Source organism: Trachypithecus francoisi, unplaced genomic scaffold (assembly GCF_009764315.1).
Source record: "Trachypithecus francoisi isolate TF-2019V2 unplaced genomic scaffold, Tfra_2.0 Lachesis_group7, whole genome shotgun sequence".
In the NCBI taxonomy this organism is placed as follows: domain Eukaryota; kingdom Metazoa; phylum Chordata; class Mammalia; order Primates; family Cercopithecidae; genus Trachypithecus; species Trachypithecus francoisi.
In genome coordinates this window covers 75511392-75529724 of record NW_022681472.1, presented here as the reverse complement: position 1 = coordinate 75529724, position 18333 = coordinate 75511392, and the positions used below count along the sequence as shown (strand labels likewise).

The window sequence follows — 18333 nt, the reverse complement described above, 5'->3', positions numbered from 1 at the left end:
TAATGCTTCCATTTCTAAAACAGTTTGTTGTAAAATCAAACTCATTTTGAGGTATGTTTTAAGCTTACCACTTGAATATTTAAATTTCATTAGAACTGGGCCTGGTGCAGTGGTGGATTACCTGAGGTCAGGAGTTTGATACCCAGCCTGGCCAACATGGCAAAACTTTACTCTACTAAAAGTACAAAATACTCTACAAAATTACTAAAAATACAAAAATTAGCCAGGCATGGTGGTGTGCACCTGTAATCTCAGCTAATCGGGGGGCTGAGACAGGAGAATCACTTGAACCCAGGAGGCTAAGGTGGCAGTGAGTTGAGATTGAACCACTGCACTTCAGCCTAGGTGACAGAGCAAGACTCCGTCTCAAAAAATAATAATGATAAAAAGAAAAAATAAATAAAATTTCATTAGAACTGTTCCTGGCATAGAATAGGTGGGTACTTAATTTGGTGGAACAGATACTTGGATTTATAAAAATGCGATTTATGTGCGGGACATCACTAAGGGGTTGTTGGCAGAATTAGCAGTGCGTCTGTCGTATGTTGAGTGAGACAACTGCTTTTGCAGGCTCTGTGTTTGCAGTTGACCTGATGCCACAGTCATGTGCATGGTGGCTGTAGGGGCAGTGGTTCTGGTAAAGTCTTGGGACACACTCTGTCCTTAAAACTCACACTTTGTGCTTAAAAATATGTTAGTGGAAAGACTGCATCTAACAAACTGAATGTCCCTTTTGACATGTTTTTCAGTGGCATCACTATCCTGTGAGGTTGGTGGTAAATTAGGCATAGTCCCTGTTCTGCTGTATCAGCTGCTCTGAAAGCAACAGGACTCTCATTTTGGGCTCTTAGACAAACTTGGATTCATGTAGGCACAGCATAGAGCTATTAATCAAAATTGATAGCAATTGTAATTAGAGCTACATAGGGAAATATTATTTTTAAGGTTAATTTTGAATAATCAATGCATACATGGAATAGAGAATTCAACAAGTGCCAAAACTCTCACCCTCAACCCTCACTTCCATTCACCCAGTCTCTTCCAGAAGATTTCAGAGATATCTAGACATATACAAGCATGTATATATTCATACATTATTTTTTCTCACAAAGAGTAATAACATATTTGAACAATTCTGTACATTGCTTGGAAAATAAGATTTTCTTTAAAGAGTGTCCAGCACATAGAGATCAGTTAATAAATATTTTGTGAAAACCACAGTGAAATACTATCTCACATCAGTCAGAATGGCTATTATTAAAAAGTCAGGCCAGGTGCGGTGGCTCATGTCTATAATCCCAGCACTTTGAGAGACCAAGGTGGGCGGATTACTTGAGACCAGGAGTTAGAGACCAACCTGGGCAACATGACTGTAGAAACCACGTCTCTAAAACAAAGTACAAAAATTAGCCGGGTCTAATGGCTCGTGTCTGAAGTCCCAGCTACTTGTAAGGCTGAGGTGGGAGGATCACTTGAGCCCAGGAGGCAGAGGTTGCAGTGAGGCAAGATAGCACCAGTGCACTCCAGCCTGGGTACAGGGTGAGACCCCATTTGAAAAAAAAAGATCAGTAAACAACAGATGCTGGAGAGGCTGTGGAGAAAAGGTAACATTTATACACTGTTTGTGGGAATGTAAATTAGTTCAGGTGCTGTGAAAAGTAGTTTGGAGATTTCTTAAATAACTTAAAACAGAACTACCATTTGACCCAGCAATCCCACTACTAGGTATATATCCAACAGAAAACAAAATGTTCTACCAAAAAGGCACATGCACTCGTATGTTCATTGCAGCATTATTCAATAGCTAAGACATGGAATCAACCTAGGTGCCCATGAATGGTGGACAGGATAAAAAAAATGTGGTACATATACATCATGGAATATGACGCAGTTGTAAGAAAAGAATGAAATCATGTCCTTTGCAGCAATGTGGATGCAGCTGGAGGCCATTATCCTAAGTGAATTAATGCAGGAACAGAAAACCAAATGCTGCATGTTCTCACTTATAAGACTTATAAGCGGGAGCTAAATATTGGGTGCTTTTGGACATAAAGGCGGCAACAATAGACAATGCGGACTAGTAGCCGTGGGAGGGAGTTGAGAAACCAACTGTTGGGTACTATGCTCAGTACCTGGGTGACAGGATCATTTATATCCCAAACCTCAGCATCACACAATATACCCAGGTAACAAGCCTGCCCGTGTACCCCCTGAATATAAAACAAATGTTGAAAAAGGAGAAAAAATAATAAATGTTTTGTTTTGTTTAAAAAATAATTCATGGCCGGACACAGTGGCTCATGCCTATAATCCCAGCACTTTGGAAGGCTGAAGTGGGCAGATGGCTTGAGCTCAGAAGTTCAAAACCAGCCCAGGCAACATGGTGAAACCCCATCTCTACCAAAAATATACCCCTGTAGTCCCAGCTACTCAGAAGGCTGGGGTGGAAGAATCACTTGAGCCTGGGAGGTGGAGGTTGCAGTAAGCCAAGATCATGCCACTGTACTCCAGCCTGGATGACAGAGCAAAACCCTATCTCAGAAAAAAAGAAAAAATAATAAATAAATGAAAAATAAAAAATAATTCACAAAAGCAACATGCAAGAGGGAAAGGGTGGGAGAAGGAATATGTGCATAGTAATACCATACCACAGTTACACTCAGAAAGACTCGCCTAGGGAGCTAGGGTTCTAATCTTTCATGAATTCTTCTGATCTAGAAGGAAGCTATATGGTATAGCAAAAAAACCATCAGGTTTGGAGTCAAACTCACACAGAACGTGTTCCATATTTATTAGCTCAGCAATCAATGAACTGAAAATTCTCACAGGGAACCACACAGCCTGGTGCTGGGCACATGGTAGATTTTACACAGGAATGATAAAAACTTCTGCTCTTTCATGAATCTTATCTACAGTAGTTTGGCTCAATTTCAACTTGGGTCTTGTTGCAATAGTCTACGTATGATGAAAAAAACACCTGGTGGTAGTTTTCCTCTTCTCTGAAAGCAATGGCTAGCATTTATGGAGCATTACTATTGCCAGGCACCGTATGAAGCACTGTGCCAATGTGATCCCATTTAATACTCATCGCGACCCTACAAGGTAGTAACTATTCTTGCTATTATCTTTAGACAAGAAACTGAAGATAAACATAAGATAATTTACTCACTGTTCCCTCAGGTAAACGGACTGTCATCTGGCTGACCCCAACGTGCCTGCTCCTCACAGTCCTTGCCTGCCTCTTGCCTGCATCAAATGGTCTTATTCTCTGTAGACATAACCCTTGGACACCCCAGAAGAGAAACGGAGTTGTTACCACCTCAGCTCAGTTCTGGCACACACCCCCAAAGCTGGAGGCAGCTTTTTAATGTATTACAACTACAAATCACATGACAAGGCAGCCTTTGACCCCACATGTCAGAGATCCCATATTATTCTTTTCTGTGTTGGCCAGCAGCCAAGAGTTTTTATTGAGGTGCATTTTCTGGCTTCTCTTACTTCTGCCTCCCAACCAAACTATCCCTGAGAACATCCTTGCCTTCTAATCTCTTGCCATCACAGCAGGCTTCCTATAATTCCTGCAGCGTAATGCAAAAAGAAGCGGGGGAAAAGTGTTGACTGAGATTTCTGGCAAACATTATTTAAGCTGAAGAGGAGCACTGCAGATTGACTATTAGACACTATTAGACTATTAGTGCTGGTAATGCCAGGATGCTTTCTTGTCAGCATTCCAGTCTGAGATTTTTATGACTGTTTAATTACCAACACTCTCCCACATTGCCAGGATGTGCCTCTTCAAAACCCTACTGGAAGTTCAGTGTCGATTACAACCAGCTACATGCATTTCCTACATTGTAGATCTTTAATAGCTTTCTTTATTCTGTGGCACTAGCAGAAATCATCCAGATAATGGCTCCAAATTTCCCTTTTAAATCTTATATTTTTGCTCATGTACCATGAAAATAGAACTGTTTTCTTTCTGCTGAAGAGTAATTTTCCTGGTAACGATATTTAAACAGGAGTCTATTTCAAAATGTCCACATTCATCTTACATGTTATCTGGAGATTCATTCATGATTTTGTTTAGCCATTTGAATAACTGTGGGAATTACATATTTGATGTCAATGTTGAAAGAGGAGTTTAATCCACATAGGGTGAGTTTGTCAAGAAAATGGCATTGCTACAGAAATAGGCGGTTGTTTTATAGAGAAACAAACTGAATCCTTATCCCAAAAAAAGTATACTCACCAGTCAACAATGTCTCTGAGAATGTCTAGGAAACTAGAGAAGACAATCTTAGTGCTAAAATAATATTCAGGTTTTTAAATGGTAGCTAACGATTTTTTAGAAATCTATGTGTACAAAAATAGATTTTTCAAAACAATAAACATAGTTCTTAAACAATGATGAGCAAAATAGTTTTGCTTATACGGCACCAGCAAATGGGCAAAACTTTAGTTCTTGTTGAATACCTGGGAGAAACAGAAATCCTCATTGAGGTGGGAAGGGAGTGAGGCAGTCACTTCAATATATTGAGCCCTGAACACCCAGCCTTACCTCCCACATGGTTATCTGTCAGATTGATCAGATTGGTTTGTATAAAGTCAACAGTGATAACTTTATGTTTATGGTGGCAGTGTTCTAATTTATTATCAGTACTAATGATAATTATCAACTTCATACAGTTTGTAATGATATTGAGAAATTTTCAAATAGCAGCTCTTAAGAAAGCTGTCCTGTCTGGGGAGACGAAGGAGCTGCCTTAAGATAAGAATACAGACTAGACAGTATCTTAAAAGTCCTTTTGGCCCTGTGTTACGATGATGAATATTGTGTATGGTGGAACCTTTCCACGGGCATAATTTAATCTGTCCTTTCTCTGTTGTAGATACTGCTGCTACCAACTCATTTCCTTCAATCCTCTTTTATTAGGTTGGTGCAAAATTAATTGTGGATTTGCCATTACTTTCAAAAACAAAAACAAAAGTGGCTTCCAAAGCTCAAATCTCACAGTAGATTAGAGCTTTGTACACAACATTGTGAGCTAATTTGCAGCTGAAGCTTTAAAACTTGGTGCTTCCTTTCCATCAAATTACTGGAAGTTTAGGTTCCCCTAAAAGCAGAGTCTATTTGAGACAAGGACCTAGGTACAGGTAGTTGACTTCAGAGATGATCTCAAGAAGTGGAAATGAAGGGCCGAGAGATTGATACAGGGAAGAATGGAGAGTCCTTAAAGAATGAATACTGAGCTGGTTAGCACTTTGAGCAACTGGGGAGGAATCTGACTGGGGACAATTTGAGGAATTATTCAGAATGCATTTAGAATAATGATACCCCCCGCCTCCCATAGGTTTGAAGGCTGGAGCATTATCCAACAACCCCTCACCCCTCCTCTCTCCACTTACCTCCTCCTTCCCAGTCTCACATTAACTCCTCCATACTTGGCTGAGGGGGTTCTGCAGTTTTGCAGAAAGTTCTGAAGCAGAGGAGCTGAGGAGCCTTAAGACAGGAAGTCCTCACTGGTTAAAGGAACTGCTCATCACATCTGCCGTTAAAATCAGATGTGGTTCAAGTCAGGAGTAATCAAAGACTTGGGCCATGGAATCCCATTAGCAGCTGCCACATTTTTTAATTGCTTGTACTCCCCTGCCCTGCATCTCCACCTCCTAGCCCACTTCCCTCCTGCTCACACTCTGCCTTGTGCTTTTCACCCACAGTCTTCCATGGCCCCTCTAAGTCAGCTTGCCTCTCTCCTCATCCCCAGCTCCCTCTCCCTCCTGCATGCCTAGTTCAACTGTGCAATTCTGCCACCCTGGCTTTTCTTCCTTCCTCTCTAGCTAAAATCATCTTTGTTTAAGAGCCTCATCTTTCTTATCTGGCTTTCCATTTCATTAAAACAACAAAAACAAACATAGTTTCCAAAGCTCAAATCTTACATTAGATTAGAGATTTGTATACAACCTTGTGAGCTAATTTGCAGCTGAATCTTTAAAATCTGGTGCTTCCTTTCCATCAAATTACTCAAAACTTCTTCCCCACTCCATGTTCCCTAAAAGGGAATCTCAACTAAAAATAGCTTTCAGTGTTTGAAAGCAGTTATGTGGTGTGGGCTGAGGAGCTCAACTTGTGCATGCGTGGAGAGAACTTTATTCTGAGAGTCTCAGGAGACACATATCCCTTACCTGGCAGGTGACACAAGATGAAGGGACTCTGTGCTCTCTTGCAGCACTGAAGTCATGTAATGGAACTAATTAAAGCAAGCAGGCCTGGACCCATGGCTGTCACTCATCTCAAAGCCCTGACTTTGTCAGAGTGTACAAGAGCTCTGACTGGCCATATTACCCATGTGTTGGGCAGGGTCCCCTGAAACAGGGCTCCTTTGCAGAGTAACCAGGTTGAACCTATCGCAAAAAGGCTGGCACACCTCCAAAGCCTTCTGCTCTCTTCCATGGGTTTCCTCTGTAGCTTCAGAGACCAAAAAGATCTTGGCAGAGCCTGAAGTCATCTTTTTCTTTCATGGAGAATAAGCCTGAGTTTCAGACCCTCTAGCTCTAACTCCATTAAGCATGCCTCTCTTGAGTTCCCAACACACTGTCTTTGCTTCAGTTGCATTGCTAATTGTGATGTAGTATAATTCATCTTCAGATGTCTGCTGCCTTCCCCACTAGACTGGAAACACCCCGTGGCAGGAGCCATTTCCTAGCAAAAACAATAGCTGCCATTTACTGGACATTCAGTATGTGCTAGGTATTGTCTTAGGGTTCTAAACATATTTCATGTTCTTTATGGTAGTCTTGCTGGGCAGATATTATCATCCTCTTTTGTAAATCAGAAAATTTGAGAGAGGTCAAGTATGCCCAGGGATATACAGCTTTTCAAGGACATAAGAGGAACTTGGGCCCAGCCGCCTATCTATCTGAGCCAGTGCAACGAACTGGTGAGCTGTACAGCCCCCTCACTGCTTCAGTGTATGTGTCTCCTGGTCAAGAAACCAACTAGGAGTGAATGAAGGGATATACAGAGTGGGCTTAGCAAACTCTGGGCTCATCTCACACATTTATTTACTTTGTCCATTTGGAAATAATGCCAATCACACTCATCCATTTACACTGAAGAAATGCAACATTTTTTGCCTTCTAAAAATAATTTTAATTGGCTTTTTGTATAGTTTGTAGCACTGGAGTATTGACTTTTAGTCTTTTCTAAGTATAAATCATATGTAGTATATATATGTATGAATATGCAATATATATACATGTGTGTTGCATATAGCTCCTTTGAACCTGCTTTGTTCATATAGCAACAACATAACACCATGAGTATTCTTCCTATTAAAGTATCATTGCTACAACATAGTCAGAACAAATGTTGTGACTGGATAATCAGATTGGAAGGGAATTTTGAAGTCATTACCCACCTTTATCTAAACTAATGATCTCCAGAGGCCTCAGAAATAATGCCACACGTCTACAACCATCTGATCTTTGACAAACCTGACAAAAACAAGAAATGGGGAAAGGATTCCCTATTTAATAAATGGTGCTGGGAAAACTGGCTAGCCATTTGTAGAAAGCTGAAACTGGATCCCTTCCTTATACCTTATACAAAAAGTAATTCAAGATGGATTAGAGACTTAAATGTTAGACCTAAAACCAAAAAAAAAAACGTAGAAGAAAACCTAGGCAATACCATTCAGGACGTAGGTGTGGGCAAGAACTTCATGACTAAAATACCAAAAGCAATGGCAACAAAAGCCAAAATTGACAGATGGGATCTAATTAAACTAAAGAGCTTCTGCACAGCAAAAGAAACTGCCATCAGAGTGAACAGGCAACCTACAGAATGGGAGAAAATTTTGCAATCTACCCATCTGACAAAGGCCTAATATCCAGAATCTACAGAGAACTTAAACAAGAAAAAATTCAAACAACCCCATCAAAAGGTGGGCAAAGGATATGAATAGACACTTCTCAAAAGAAGACATTTATGCAGCCAACAGACACATGAAAAAATGCTCATCATCACTGGTCATCAGAGAAATGCAAATCAAAACCACAATGAGATACCATCTCACACCAGTTAGAATGGTGATCATTAAAAAGTCAGGAAACAACAGGTGCTGGAGAGGATGTGGAGAAATAGGAACACTTTTACACTGTTGGTGGGACTGTAAACGAGTTCAACCATTGTGGAAGACAGTGTGGCGATTCCTCAAGGATCTAGAACTAGAAATACCATTTGGCCCAGCAATCCCATTACTGGGTATATGCCCAAAGGATTATAAATCATGCTACTATAAAGACACATGTGCATGGATGTTTATTGTGGCACTATTCACAGTAGCAAAGACTTGGAGCCAACCCAAATGTCCATCAGTGATAGACTGGATTAAGAAAATGTGGCACATATACACCATGGAATACTATGCAGCCATAAAAAGGATGATATCCATGCAGGGACATGGATGAAGCTGGAAACCATCATTCTCAGCAAACTATCACAAGGACAGGAAACCAAACATCGCATGTTCTCACTCATAAGTGGGAATTGAACAATGAGAACACTTGGTCACAGGGTGGGGAACATCACACACCAGGGCCTATCATGTGGTGGGGGGCAGGGGGAGGGATAGCACTGGGAGAAATACCTAATGTAAATGATGGGTTGATGGGTGCAGCGGGCCAGCATGGCACATGTATACCTATGTAATGAGCCTGCACATTGTGCACATGTACCCTAGAACTTAAAGTGTAATAAATAAATAAATAAATAAATAAATAATTTAAAAAAAAAAAAAAACGAATGGTCTCAAAGTTATTTTTAACTATGACTCATTTTTTTCCTCAGGAAATCTATATAAAACATCAATAGAGGCCGGGCGCGGTGGCTCAAGCCTGTAATCCCAGCACTTTGGGAGGCCGAGACGGGCGGATCACGAGGTCAGGAGATCGAGACCATCCTGGCTAATACGCTGAAACCCCGTCTCTACTAAAAATACAAAAAAACTAGCCGGGCGAGGTGGCTGGCGCCTGTAGTCCCAGCTACTCGGGAGGCTGAGGCAGGAGAATGGCGTAAACCCAGGAGGCAGAGCTTGCAGTGAGCTGAGATCTGGCCACTGCACTCCAGTCCGGGCGACAGAGCGAGACTCCGTCTCAAAAAAAAAAAAAAAAACATCAATAGATAGCATAAATAAAAACTGGCATTATGGTTATATTTATATGAATTTATTTTGTAAGTACAGCTTTGTCACATTTACTCATTAAAAAGCCAGCCAATTAAAGTAATAAGGCTCGTTCAACCAGGCAGCAATGTTTAATTGGAAGTTAGGGATGACATCTGAGGTTTTATGTAAGCCTCAGTATCTTGTCTTCATTGCATAGGAGTTGGGGGGTCATGGTCCACACAGGTATTTGTAACATCATCGTTTAACAGATGCCCCTGGAATTAGCTAAATACAGGCTACAGGAGAAGCCTGATTTCAAGTCTGCAGAAAAATGAGTTAACCTTGTAGCAGCATCCAAACTTTGGTGTTCCAGCATATCCAAGTTTTATATAAGACACATTTAAATGCACGGGTGCCACTTTTTCTTACCATTTTTTAAACAGTCAAAAGTAAATTCTCATTAAAAAGTGAAATCTTAAACAAATATGTGTATAATCCCTTAAAGCACACTTTATAGAAGTCTAGGATTCCCTGACACCCTAGGGTTTTCTGAAATTCAGCTAGGAAATCACTGATTTAGCTTTCCCTAAAAGTCTAACACATTAATAAAAGCTGCAAAACAGGGAGGCTACCTAGGCTGCCTCAGGAATACACCCAAGTATTTAAATCCCCTAGTGATGGTCAGAAAATTCCTTCTCATGCCTGACTTAAGTTTCCTAAGCTGGTGCCTAAGCTTAGCATAGTATATAGAAGGCTCTTTGAAAAGACTTGTTGACTGACAGATGGAGGCTCCTGTGGAAGGGTAAGGTAGGTGACTGGCCACTCTTCTTCTCACCAAATAAATATGATCTAGTCTCCCACTCACTCCTGACTTGGTACTGTGATTACCACGATTAGGCAGCATCATTTTCTGGTTAGCCCAACATCCTACCAGAACAGTAATGACTTCTTCAAGTCGCCTCTGCATAGAAAACATTTGACTTGATACATTTTTACAGTGTGGGTTTGCAAAAGATATTGATCAATGCTCTTCATAGCACTTATGTGAAGCTCTAATACTTCTCGTCAAAACTCAGTATAGGATAGAGGTCATTGCACTGGGTCAGGCAGAAAGGAAAAGTCAGTAATTCGAGTTGTCCACTTGAGCCAGTAATTGAATGTTCAATAGTTGTCTGGGGAGTTGGATTCATTTGCAGCAGATAGAAACAGGAGATGGTAGGCAGATCTGAGGCATACGGAAAAGACACAGTTATCAGAATAGGGTCACGGGGCCAGAGAGTCAGGAGGACTTGATACTCACTGGCCATGCATTGTACTGATGGCACATAAATCTATCCTTTCTGGCCCACATGAGACTCGTGTGAGAACAGGGAGGATACTGGGCCCTCAGATAGGGGCCAAGGAGGGAGCTGGAGGGAGAGGAGAGCTTCACTGTCTGGGGTGCCAGGGAAGGTCTAATATGCTCAGGATTGGGCTGCCCCAAAGTGCATATGGGAATTTTCTCCACAGTCTTATGACATAGGTTATTTATGTTGGATAGCGAGCTTTTCCTCGTCTTGCTGCCAGCCCCTTTGCCCTAACCCATGTACTTACTGCATCACCGATCACGGGAAGGTTTGATGGCTACCCAGGCATTTAAGAAAATTTGGAAGCTGTGCTCTAATCCTGGAAGGAAGTATAAACTTTTAATTGAACTATGTAGACAGTTTGAAATCATTTTACAAATAGGAGGGCAAGGCTTTTTGAGCCTTGCCCACCATTCATGTAAGTGGAATTCTTCATGAGATACAGAAAGGTTAGGCTCATTCCATGGCATGAGGAATGATGTGAGCAAAGGTGAAATCTGGGAGAGTAAGTAAGTGTAGTGAGTAGAGCAGACACCAGCAGATGATGCTGGTTTTTCTGTCTTCCCTGTCTCTCTTTCCCTACATCCTGGTTTGTGCTTCCTGGATTCACCTCTCAAATAAACCACCAGCACTCACGTCCTTGTCTTGGGTTCTGCTTTTGGGGGAAGGCAAACTAAGACAGCGAGTTCAACCTTCTTCAACTGAATGTCATAGCTTTGGGGGAGAATTACATGGAGCAATGATGGATGGCAAGGACACCCACCAGATGAGCCATCTCCACCTGGGCAAGCTAGACAGACTTGGACCAACCAATTGTCCATGCTTCTAAGAAACTAGGAGTGTGCCTGAATAGAAAAGGGAGTTTATTCAGTAGTATTAACTCATACAATCACAAGGTCCCATAAAAGGCTGTCTGCAAGATGAGGAGCAAGGAAGCCAGTCCAAGTCCCAAAGCTGAAGAACTTGAAGTCCAATGTTTGAGGGCAGGAAGCATCCAGCACTGGAGATAGATGTAAGCTGGGAGGCTAGGCCAATCTGACTTTTTCACGTTTCTCTGGCTGCTTTATATTCTAGCGACACTGGCAGCTGATTAGATGGTGCCCACCCAGATTAAGGGTGGGTCTGCCTTTCTCAGTCCACTGACTCAAATGTTAATCTCCTTTGGCAACACCCTCACAGACACACCCAGGACCAATACTTTGCATCCTTCAATCCAATCAAATTGACACTCAATATTAGCCATCACACCAGGTTAATGAGTTCCTTCTCTATTCAATCCCTCTGCTGTTGGACAAACCTTTTACCTTGCTGTTTGCTTCCGAGATGGTGAGAGAGTTTGGGTTTGAAGCAGATGCTGATCAGTGACCTTCACCACACTTTCCTAGTCACAGTATCATAGTTGTTCTGAACCTACCAAGTCAAGCCAAGAGACAGCATCCTTCCTTTGTGTGTGTGTGTAGAATTGACACTCTTGCCTTAGCTCTTGTAACATTTGGAGTTTATAGGGAACCACAGAGAGAAAACATACTCTACTTTGATTTCTTCCTGGTAGTTTTACTTTCTCTAAACTTTTTGTTTGGTTCTAGTGGCTCCACAGTGCATCCTACTCAGCCCCCCAAAACCCTCACTTCCCACCTGTCAAACCACCCCAAGTCCTTATTTCCCTTCCCCTTCCAGAAGCAGTTAGGAGGAAGGGGATGTGGCCAGAACCAGACCCACTTCTAACATTTTCAGAGCCCAAAACATGAGTATGAATGGAGGTCCATATGCTATAGGTCTAAATACGTTAACATTATCAATCAAATTTACAAACATGCAATAAAATATATTTGGCCACCTTCTTTGCCAAAGCCTAATGAGAGAAGCTGGTGGGAGATCAAGGGGAGAAGTGGCCCTGGCCTGAAGTCCATCCCCTCTTCTCTTCCCACCCCTGGTTCCACAGGCACTGCAACATGAATCCTGCTCACGTGTGTGGACAGCCCAGCATGCAAGCTCTATCCATGCCCTGCCCCTGTAAACGTGGCTCCCTTTGCCCTCCTGGAGCCTAGAGGTTTTATGAAAGCAGTGGCACAGTGACCCTCAGGAGGACAGACAGGGAGGACAGATGCTCACAGGCCCTGGGCCCAAGCTTGGAGCCTTTGCATCCTTCAATCCAATTAAATTGACACTCAGTATTAGCCATCACACCAATTAGACAATTCCAGGTTCCAGAAGGGAACATAGGCTCCAATTGGACCTATTCCCTTGGCCTGGAGGACTCTCCCTTACATGGGAAGAAAGACAGCCAGCAAAATACCACAGCACAGCCCTCTAAGAATAAAAGGGACAAAGGCCTCCCTAGCCTGGTTCAAAGGGCAGGACTGCTCAGGGCTGATGGACAAGACAGATCTAGTACCTCTTTTCTTCCATCTCAAACCTGTCCATGGCACTACTGAATGGCTCTTTTTTGAGGAAAGAGGGCTTTGTTTTTCATTTTATTTTTGCTTTCTCTAAATATGCCCTGCAGATCCTTCCTTTAACAGTGTGGGGGCTGAACAAGCAGCTTCTGGCCCTGGCCCTGTTTCTGTATCTGGAGCAATACAATAGAACATCTGCCTTGACCTGGACTGCCTTCCACTCTGCACATCATTTCCCATCTGTGCCAGGAGGGGGGTGAAGCTGTCAATACACATCAACTGTATGGACTCCTGCCCTTTCTCTGCTACAAGGGCTGGAAGCTTCCCCGTGATGAAGAAAGGCAACCTCAATGCTTCGGAGGCTTAGCACTATTTGCCCACCCAAGAATCCATCAGGAAAACTGAAATTATAGAGTACATTGTGGCGAAGGTGTAACAAAATAGCAACTGAGGAGCATGAGTTTTTGTCACATTCCCTAGGCCACTGGAGTCACCCAATCATTCCTTCAGCTTCGGCTGACTCTGCAAAGGGCTCTGTGTTCTAGCTCTCGACTTGTGCAGTAGGAGAAGAGTCTTAATATAGAGTGGCCCATTTGAGCGTGGTTCAATGGGCTGCACCACAGACTCTGGGATAGCAGGTGATATTTCATATCGCCTAGGCAGCGCTGAAAGGAACATTAAGCTGCATTTCCATTATCAGTGAGGTCCGTAGTGGCCTGAGGATCAGAATCCCAGCATTCTAATCAGTCTGCCTAGTATTTTCCTGGGCGGCCTCCTAAAATCCTATGATTGGTTTGCATAGGAAGTCTGAACCACCTTTCTTAAGGGAAAAGTGATCTACAAGAATGCCCGGAGCATGACGAGTCGAGGAGAGATTCAGTGACAAGTTAAAGAGCCTTGTGCTATGAACAAAAGGATCACTTCTGGGGAACCTAAGGATTTCTGCAGAGAGGAGTGGCTCATTTGGCTGGAGTATTAAAATCCATGAAAACTACTGAAAGATCAGTAAGGAAATTTCTGTTCAGAGAGACCCAGACCCCAGTCTTAGCCTTTGCCCTCATGTGAATTACTCTGCAGACCCCAAACCACCTAATAGTGCTAGAAAAAAATCTTCTATTTCTCATGTTAATCATGAAATTTTATAAGTTTAGGTTGAAGAGAAAAGCAAGGACATCTAAACCGAATACCAATGTCATGCTTAGTTCCTCTGCAAGGCGCCGCCAAGCTGACTTTCATCCTCCATGGGACACCTTAAAGGAGAGGGAACTCACTGCTTGTAGCTGTGGACATTTCTGATTACTAAAAGTTCTCATTATCTATCAAAGTCCTGAACATCAAGTGTCTAAAAACAGAGACCTATATCTTAACCTCTAGCATCCTCCCCAAATGAGGGAGGATGTGTATTTGCAAAGTCAGCTGCTGGAATAGATGTCACACTGCAAGTACTGACCTTCACAAAAATAGAATATTTTGCCTAGAATGTTGGCTAAGGAATCAGTTTTGTCTTGTGTGTGGCTGTGTGAAGAAAATAACATTTTATTATGTGAATAGTTTTAGTAGGGATACAAATTTCAGGTTACTAATGCATGAAAACACCTTAAAGTATATTTCAAGTGAAAATTGTCAATAATCATGATAATAATAATAGAATTCTGCACAGAATATATTCTTCTCAGGCAGTCAGTCTGTGGCAGACATGCTTGAGGTAGGAAAATTTATGTCTGTATTCATTCATTCATTTATTTATACATTCATCAAATATTTATTGACTACCAACTATGGGCTCAGCCCTAAAATGACTGGGATGAAAGACCGAAGTTTCTTCCCCTAAGAAGGAGGTCAGAATCTAGCGGGAAAGATGATGATGTAAACCACTCATTATGACACTGAGAAGAGATGCCAAGGGTTCTGTGGAACTGAGGATGTGCACCTGGATTAACTCAGAAGGAATTTCCCAGGGTAAATGGGACATCGCAGATTGATATCAGCTGGTTCTCTTCATTGCCTCCTCCAGAATCTCCAGTTCCTTCATGACTTAGAGGTTTGGCTTTTTTACTAAGCTTCACTCGGATTACTTTCTCAAAACAGTCTCTCCACTGCTGTGTGAGTGGGACAGCATCATGAATAAAGGGTGCACTTCATAAACGAAACAAGGAGGGGGAAAAAAAAAGAAAGAAGAAGAATGCCACCTCTCCTAATTACCTGTCACTTTAACCTCTGGCAATTGGACCCTTTGGTCTTCTGTGCCAAGTAACTGTCTCAGTGTTGACATCACGTGAAATCTTCACAGAACCTTTATCGAGTCTCCCACCCTTTCACCCACTTTGTTTGTTTATCATACCTTCTAGGCATCCTCTTTTATTTATTGCTTCTTTCAAAGAGACCTTTATATTATGAAACCCAAGTCTGTTTTCTTTTTTTTTGTTTTTAACCATTTATCCTCCCCAGATACACAACTCATGTGATGTCAACTAAAATTTGCTATTGTTTTCTGGGCTCTGTTGAGTAACCAGCCTTACTTTTTGATGAGAACCAAGAAACCTGAGCATTGGATAAAAATAAAATATAAATTCCACTGAAATACAAGCAAGTTATCCATTATCCTTCATTCACAGGTAGGCGAATGAACCAAATTTCCTTCTCTCACAAGGATACTGTGAGCTTAATGAGGCCAAACAAACGCATGTTTTGACTTTAACTCATTTAGGCTAAATTTGCTTTGGAGAAGTGAATGGGTTAAAGTCAAGACTGAATGACCTGGAATGCATCTTTTTGAAGGAAATGGAGCTATGCATGTAGAGGAGAATGAAAATTAAGGGGAAGTTACAAGACAAAGGTTGGCTATATTTTTTTATAACTTCTACAGTTGTATATTGAAAGGGAATTCAACTGTGATGGAGATTTATGTCTTGAAGATAAATGAAATTTCTCCAATTTGTGCTATTATGTAGCTCATCTTTTCACAGAAATCCAAGACTACTGACAGATCAAGAGGTTTCACATTTCAGATCCTTTCAGCATTCAGCAAATGCAATAAATATCAGAGGTGGCCGGTGTTGAATGTAAGAGCAGATGTTGTTTCTGCAGGAAGCAGGATGGAAACTTACATCCACTGGCTTGCTGCAACTTTGAGGAGACTTTCTTCTATACCTTCCTCTAAATGTGACTTGAAACCTTCTGCTGTGATATTTTAATAAACTTTCTATATCCTGATGTTTCCTTTAAGGGTATCATTCTTGCCCAAGTTACCACCTTAACAAGAGACTATCTCCATAGCCCATCTGTTAGTCCAATTAACAGAGGCTTCTGAGATTTTTGCTTGGGGACTCAGCATTTATATTTATACCTCATCCTCTAAGAGTAATTCTTGCAAATAATCTTTGGGAATGGTGGCTGCTTCCTAACTGGATTTGAAGATCCTGCTTTTAATGAAGAATGTTTTTGCCAGGAAAAAAAAGGACTTAAAATATCTACTTCCATGATTCCATGTCTTTCTGGAGTGTGGATTTATTTTTTGTGGCCAAATCACCTTCTGTGAAATGAAGTATTTGTATCTTACTTATGAGGGCCAGGCTCAAGTTCTCTTGGGACAACTGAATTGCACAGCTGGCTGGAACTGACACCACAAGTTCTGACTCTTTCTGAAGACAGTATTATGGATGGCTTGCACGCACTGGCTTCTTAAATGTAATCGAATGGAGGAGGGGTTCTGTCTCTGTGGTGGGCAAAAGAGAATGTTTCAGAAATACAGGTGGAAGGTGCTCTTGGTGTCTGTGCTGAGCAAAAACATAAACTCTGGTCTGGTAAACTGCATCCAACTCAGTTTGACCAAACAAGCCAAATTTACATGTTTCTGATATGGAAAGACCTTAAATATACAAAGAATGTGATATGGAAGACACTAATTAATGAACCCCTTAATCCAAATATACTCTAGCCTATGACAGACTCTAGCCTCTTCTTGGCTCTAACACTCTCTTGTTCCTGGGTTTCCTCTTTTAAATAATAATTGTAAGTATTTTTATTGAGTCCTTTACAGGTAATAATGTACATTATCTCTTGTAATGCCTACATCAAATTATTATTAATGCGAATGAACTATAATTACACACCACAACTTGAGTGAATCTCAAACATGTTACACAATGTGAAAGAAGCCAGATGTACACAAAAAAGTACATATTGTATGATTCAATATTCTTTTTTGAGATGGAGTCTCACTCTGTTGCCCAGGCTGGAGTGCAGTGGCGCCGTCTTGGCTCACTGCAACCTCCAACTCCCAGGTTCAAGCGATTCTTCTGCCTCAGCCTCCCAAGTAGCTGGGACTACAGGCACCTGCCACTATACCCAGCTAATTTTTGTATTTTTAGTAGAGATGGGGTTTCACCATATTGGCCAGGCTGGTCTCAAATTCCTGACCTCACAACCCACCCACCTCGGCCTCCCAAAGTCCTGGGATTACAGGCATGAGCCACCATGCCCAGCCTGTATGATTCAATTTATAGAAAAATATAGAAAAAGCAAATCAGGAAACAGATCAGTAGCTACTTTTCCGTGGGGTGGGGTGACTGAAAAGGAACATGAGGGAAATGTCTAGACAGATGAAAATAAAACCTATGAAATGCATGTAATATGTATTTATCCAGACTGAAAGATGCATGTAAGGTCTGAGCATCACTCTGATGCTCACTCTGTATAGATTATGCCTGAATTTTTAAAAATATTATTTCTCTCAGGTGTATCTATAGATGAGGAGGCTGAACTTTAGAAAGATGAAATAAGTTGGCCATTCTCATGCAGCTGAAAGAGAGTGTACCTCAGCCCACATGATCCTAACTCTTTAGTTCAGGTTTTTCCACCTAAAACAATTTCCAAGAATGACAATATTTATATTACTCCACTATGGAGTCAATGCATTTTAGGTGCTTTTCCTCCTGGGAATAGAGATGAGTTTCTGAAACCACATGACAGGGTACTGGCAATAGTAACCAGGAGAAGACGGTGTGCAGCACGTGTAATGGTTAATGCTAGTGCTGAATCATAAAGCCTGAGTTCAAATTCCCACTCTGCCACTTCTTAGGCAGCATAAGAAGTTGGGTGAGTCTACCTGCCTGAGATTCAGCTTCTTCATATGGAAAATAAACTGTAGTCAGACATAAATCTGAGCATTCATGGACTGTTCGTAGTTGCCTATGAACTGTCACTGAATGATTGCTATGATTGTTCTTCACAGTTTTGGTTAAAGGATGAATAAAAGCCCCTGTGGTATTAATAAGTTTACCATGTTATTACAGTGGCTTACAATGTGACATTTTTGTCTCTGAACTTTTCTAAGTTGTTACATAATTAATTTATCATCATATAAAAAATGCATATAAAATTAGACTTACTAGTGCTTCTATCCTTGACCTCCTTGTTTGGTAACAG

General features: G+C 41.5%; 1 protein-coding gene across 2 annotated transcripts in view; it reads left to right on the top strand.

The window, feature by feature from the left end:
- The window catches only part of SNTB1 (syntrophin beta 1), a 300877-nt gene that overhangs the window by 91004 nt on the left and 191540 nt on the right, over window positions 1–18333 (top strand). The window lies entirely within an intron of this gene.